This window comes from Arachis hypogaea, chromosome 11 (assembly GCF_003086295.3).
Source record: "Arachis hypogaea cultivar Tifrunner chromosome 11, arahy.Tifrunner.gnm2.J5K5, whole genome shotgun sequence".
Lineage (NCBI taxonomy): Eukaryota > Viridiplantae > Streptophyta > Magnoliopsida > Fabales > Fabaceae > Arachis > Arachis hypogaea.
In genome coordinates this window covers 111030507-111036506 of record NC_092046.1, presented here as the reverse complement: position 1 = coordinate 111036506, position 6000 = coordinate 111030507, and positions in this window count along the sequence as shown.

The window sequence follows — 6000 nt, the reverse complement described above, 5'->3', positions numbered from 1 at the left end:
AAGTAGCAAAAAATATAAAAAGAAAAAAAAATAAAAAGCAAGCAGAAAAAGCTAGTAACCCTTTAAACCAAAAGGCAAGGTAAAAGGGCCCAAGGCTTTGAGCATCAGCGGTTAGGAGGGCCCAAAGGAATAAAATCCCAGCCTAAGTAGCTCAATCTAAGCTGTCCCTAACCATGTACTTGTGGCGTGAAGGTGTCAAGTGAAAAGCTTGAGACTGAGTGGTGAAAGTCGTGGTCCAAAGCAAAAAGAGTGTACTTAAGAACTCTGGACACGTCTATCTGGGGAATCTAACAAAGCTGAGTCACAATCTGAAAAGGTTCACCCAGGTAAAGTGTCTGTGGCATGAATATATCTGGTGGTAATACTGTAAAACAGAGTGCTTAGGGTCACGGCTAAGACTTAAAAAGCTGTGTTCAAGAATCAAAATAAGCTTAACTAGAAAAGTCAATAATATCATATGGATTCTAAGTTCCTAAGGATGCCAACATCTGTGAGTTTCAATGGATAGTGAGATGCAAAAACTATTCAGAAGCAAAAAGCTACTAAGTCCCACTCATCCGATTTTTAACTAAGCTTCATTTGTTAGAAATTTATTGTATCTTAATTTTCTTTCTATCCTACTGTGTTTTTAGTTGCTTGGGGACAAGTAATAGTTTAAGTTTCGTGTTGTGATGACCGGATATTTTATACGCTTTTTGACATCATTTTCATATAGTTTTTAGTAATTTTTATTTAGTTTTTATTGAGTTTTTATTGTTTTTAGTGTTAAATTTTCATTTTTGGATTCTACTATGAGTTTTTGTATTTTTGGGCAATTTCAGGTAATTTCTGGCTGAAATTGAGGAGCTGGAGCAAAAGTCTGATTCAGAGACAGAGGAAGCACTACAGATGCTGTCCAGATCTGACCTACTTGCATTTGGAAGAGCTTTTCTAGAGCTACAGAAGTCCAAATAGAGCACTCTCAACGGCTATGAAAAGATAACTTCCAAATCTTTCAAGCAATATATAATAATACATACTTTTCTTCGGATTAGAAGGCCCAAAACTGGCGTCCAACGCCAGCTTCCTGCCCCTTCCAAGCGTCCAGCGTCCAAAGAGCGGAGCCCAGCATCCAAAGGCCTAGAAAGGACCCCCTAGATGGAATTCCACGCCCAAATACTCATTAAGTGGGCCTCAAAAGTGGATTTTAGCACTAAATAGACTATTTTATCCTTACTAGTCATCTGTTTAGTATTTAAGGGATTAACTCTATGTAAGTTAGAGTCTTTTTTGGACCACTTTTCAACACTCTCCGATTCAAGAGAGCTCCATACACATTTTTATCTTTGTGTTTTACTTTCAATATAAGTTTCTAAACCTCCTAGGTTGAGTGGAGGAGCCCTGCCGAGTCCTATGAATTAATTAAAGTACTATTTCTCCTTCTGCGATCCGTATCTGACCTATCTCTAAGAAGTATATCCCAATCTTCATCGTGATGAATAAGACGATCTGACAAATTGGCTCTGTTCATCACATTAAGACGAACGTGCCTGACAAACACCCGCGTCTACTTGGGTTCATGTGAATACTTGGCAGGAAAGCATGAACCAACAGCTATGGATTTACATCTCTCAGACGGTTAATCCACAATTTCGTTGGGGACTTCTTAAGACATCAGTTCAGCTGATCTCCGGGGAGATTAAGGTCTCCGTGGTATAGGCTAGATCCAAGAAGCAGCATTCTCTGATCTGAAAGATTCTACTTTGTCTGTGGAGTTTTGAGTAAGTTCGCCAAGAGAATGGATTGCTATGCGCTTCATCCTCCATCGGATTGAATACCAAGGGACCTGGCATTCATTCTGTAGCAGAAGAGATCAAAGACCATTGCCGTGGCTTTGATCACTTACAGTCTGCCATAGAAGAAGATCATTCACAAGCAAAGAAGCTGATAGTACCAGAGTTACTTTACTCTGACTTTCAATCTAATCGTATCATCTATTCCTATCCCTGAAAACACATGCTTTACACATTCAACAAAAAACCTTCTGATTCCGCCTGATTAAGACCTGCAAGACAACCACAAGCTTGCTTCAAGCCACAATCCTCATGGGATTGACCCTGACTCGCTCAGGTATTACTTGGACGACCTAGTGCACTTGCTGGTACTGCTGTTGTTGTACGAAATAGTGTAGGTTTTGCATACACGTGCACTAGAGAGAAAATCAAATAAGACTAGTTATTCTCAATCCATAAGTTCTAATCAACTTACTAATTGAATTAGCAAGAAATTAGTGTCAATAGAAACAATATTAACTAACAACTCTAGATCACCAACATAAGTTGGCTATTAAGGACTCAAGAGCACCTAATTTCTCTTTCAAGGCCAGGAATTCTCAAAATCTACTCTAAAGCCCAACCAAGCATTTTGTCAAACACTTAGAAGGCATAAAAGAAAAGCATGGTAAAATTGCAAGGAATGATAAATTCTACAACTATCCAAAGCAAGAAAATGACAATAACAACTCAATTAAACAATAAGAAACATAAAAAGACATCAATTGTATTAAAGGAAATGAAAATTAACAAAAGTGTTCATAAACTAAAAAGAGGCATAAAAGAGAAATTAACAAGAGAAACTAAGAAGATTGAAGCAAATCAACAAGGAAAAGTAAGGGAAACTAAATCAAAACAAGTAATTAAACCTAAATCTAAGAGAAAACTAAACTAAGAACCCTAAATTCTAGAGAGAAAAGGGAGCTTCTCTCTCTAGAACTAACCTAAAGTATGATTCCTGCACTACCTAATTGCTCCCCCCTTTCTCCTTCTTGATTTTGGCCTCTAATAGCATTAATGAGTTGGACTTGGGGCCTGGATGGTTCAGAAATCGCCCCCAACGTGTTGCCTTTAATGAGGTCACGTGCTGCTTGTCACGCGTACGCATGGGTCACGCGTACGCGTCACCTAGTAGATTTCCTTCCCACGCGCACGCATGGGCTACGTACACGCGTCACCGTGAATTTTGCAAATACTCATTTCTTCATGAATTCTCCACTTTGCATGCTTTTCTTTTTACTTCTTCCACCCAATCCTTGCCTTTGTGAACCTGAAATCACTCAACAAACATATCAAGGCATCGAATGAAATTAAAGTGAATTAAAATTATCAATTTAAAGGCCTAAAAATCATGTTTTCACTCTTAAGCACAAATTAGGAGAAATTCACAAAACCATGCTATTTTTGGTGAATGAGTGTGAGAAAAGTTGATAAAATCCTCTAAATTCAACACAAGATAAACCACAAAATTGGAGTTTATAAAGAAAGAGACAAGGGGTATCAACATTTATTCAATGCATACTATCTATGCACTCTATCTAAATGCATGCAACTATTTGGTCAAAATAAATCAATTTCTAAGAATACATATATAAACACAAGGGCTAGAGCAATCATAATCAAATCAAACCCACAATTGAATTGAGTTATTAAAAGGAGTTTATGACTTGCAAAAAAAGAGATAATCAAAGGTGAAAACATGTAATTGAGCACCGAACCCTCACCGGATGTTTATTCACTCTAGTCACTCAAGTGTATAAGGTTAATTCACTCAATTCTCCTCTAATCATGCTTTCTAAGATTTGTTTTTCATCTAACAATAAAAAATTATTCAATGTATGCATACAAATATCATGAGGACTTATCCATAGGTTGTAATGTAGCTAGGGTCAAGGTAAGGATGTATATGGCCAAGTGAGATTGAAATTTGAATCTTTAACTAGCTTAAGCTCTCACCTAACCTACAACTTATACAATTTAAATGGAAACCTAACTACCCATTCTTCACTTTTCCACACACTCATGCATTCCCTTTTTTACGACATCCCATATGCATTTATTATTATTGAACTATTCTTTGAGGCATTTTCTCCCCCTTTTATTGCTTTTCTTTTTCTATTCTTTTTTTTCTTTTTATTTTCTTTGTATTCTTTTTTTATATTTTTTTCTTTTTTTTCTTTTATATACAAAAGTATCAATGCATATGGTTTAAACATTTAATGCATGAGTATGTGCCCAATTCCCAAGATTTTTAATAAAACTATAAAATACACTTTTATCTCACCCAATGTTTCCAAATTTCTCCCACTTGAATGATACACACTCTCACTTAGCCTAAGCTAATCAAAGATCCAAACAAGGGACATTAATTATTTTTTACTTAGGAGTAGTGATGTGCTAAAATTAAGAACAAAAGGGGATTAAAATAGGCTTAAAATTGGCTAACAATGGTAGATGAAAGGTAGGCTATTTGGGTAAGTGAGCTAATTAAAATGATGGCCTCAATCATATAAATGCATGTATACATAGAATAATAGACATAAAGAATCAAACAAATCAAACATTACAATCATAGAAAGAGAATAATACACACAAGAAGGAAAATAGTGGTTATATGATGCAACCACACAATTAGACTCAAAACTCACATGCTTTTGTGTTCTTAACTCAAAAACTATGTTCCACAAATGGTGAGTCTGGCACGACAAGTAGTCACACGTACGCGTGACGCGTCACTGAGATTTCTGCTTACCCACACGTACAGGTGATAGAGTGTCACGTGCTACACTTAACAGAACTCGATAGGGGCGATTTCTGGGCTTATTTGGACCCAGTTTCAAGCCTAAAAATGCAGACTAGAGGCTGATATGGAGCTAAGAATGAACACACTTCACTTTTCACTTCAGTTTTTTATTATTTTTGAATGATAGTGAGAGAAACACCTACTTCTCTCTAGGGTTTTTGACATTCTTATTTTTGCTTGGAATTGAATCTTGAGAGAGCTGCTACTATCTTCAATTGGAGTCATTGTCCTTATAGTTTTCTTTTCTAATAACTCTATTACTCTTTTCCATTTTATTGCTTTGAATTCATGTTTGGATCTTGTCACTCTTGAATTTTATTAATTCGTTGAATTATTTTTATGTTTATTTTTATTACTTATTTGATCCTTATTAATTACTGTTAGGGCCAATTTTAATTTAATTAATTTCTCATAATTATTATGTCTTTTATTTACTCCTACTATGTGTTTATAAAAATGGCATTCATGTTAATGGAGTAAGCTCCCAACTTGGTTGGGGGTTGAGTAATTGGAACCCCTTGAGTTGTTATACCCAAGTGGTAATCTGTAATTGGAAATTGCTGGCTTGCTCAATTCTCACCAACTCCAGTCCTTCCCCGTGAAGTGACTAGGAGCTGTGAGCTAGAGTTAGTGATGCGTACTTGACTTTTCTTCAATTGCTAGAGGATAACTAAGTGGGAGCAATGAACCTTTATTTTTTTTACACTTGGGAAAGACAACAAGGATAGAAGCTCCAATTCTCTCCCCTAACCAAGGCCTTTTATTTTAAATACGTATCATCTCTTGTTAGTTATTCATTGCTTTAACTTCTAGCTATTTATTTTTCCGTTCTCAATTTAAAAAAAAAAACAAATATTCAGAAAAATTCTAACTAATAATTTGCGTCGTGTGTCAACTCTTAGAGAAACGACCCGGGATTCTACTCCCAGTTATTTATTATTAATTTTGACACATTCTAAATTGATAGTGAAAATTTTGTCAGTTAAGGTTGTACTTGCAACGCCATTTTGGTAAATACTTTTCAGCAATTCTTAACTGGCATTTATCCACCCATCAGGATCCTCTCTCTGAGTATGAATTACTTAAGATTGATGATTCACCACCCCAGAAGAACATGGTGAGCACGCCTAAGGTGGAGGTAGAAGTCCCCAAGCTTGAGCTATAGCCCTTGCCTCCTTCTTCGAAATATGTGTTCCTAGGTGAAAATGATTCATATCCAGTGATTATTAGCTCTTCCTTGAAACCTGGCAAGGAAGAGGCGCTGATTACAGTGCTCAAGAGCCATAAAACAGCTCTTCGGTGGACCATTGGTGATTTAAAGGGGATTAGTCCAACCAAGTGTATGCACAAGATCCTTCTTGAAGATGATGCGAAACCGATTGTGCA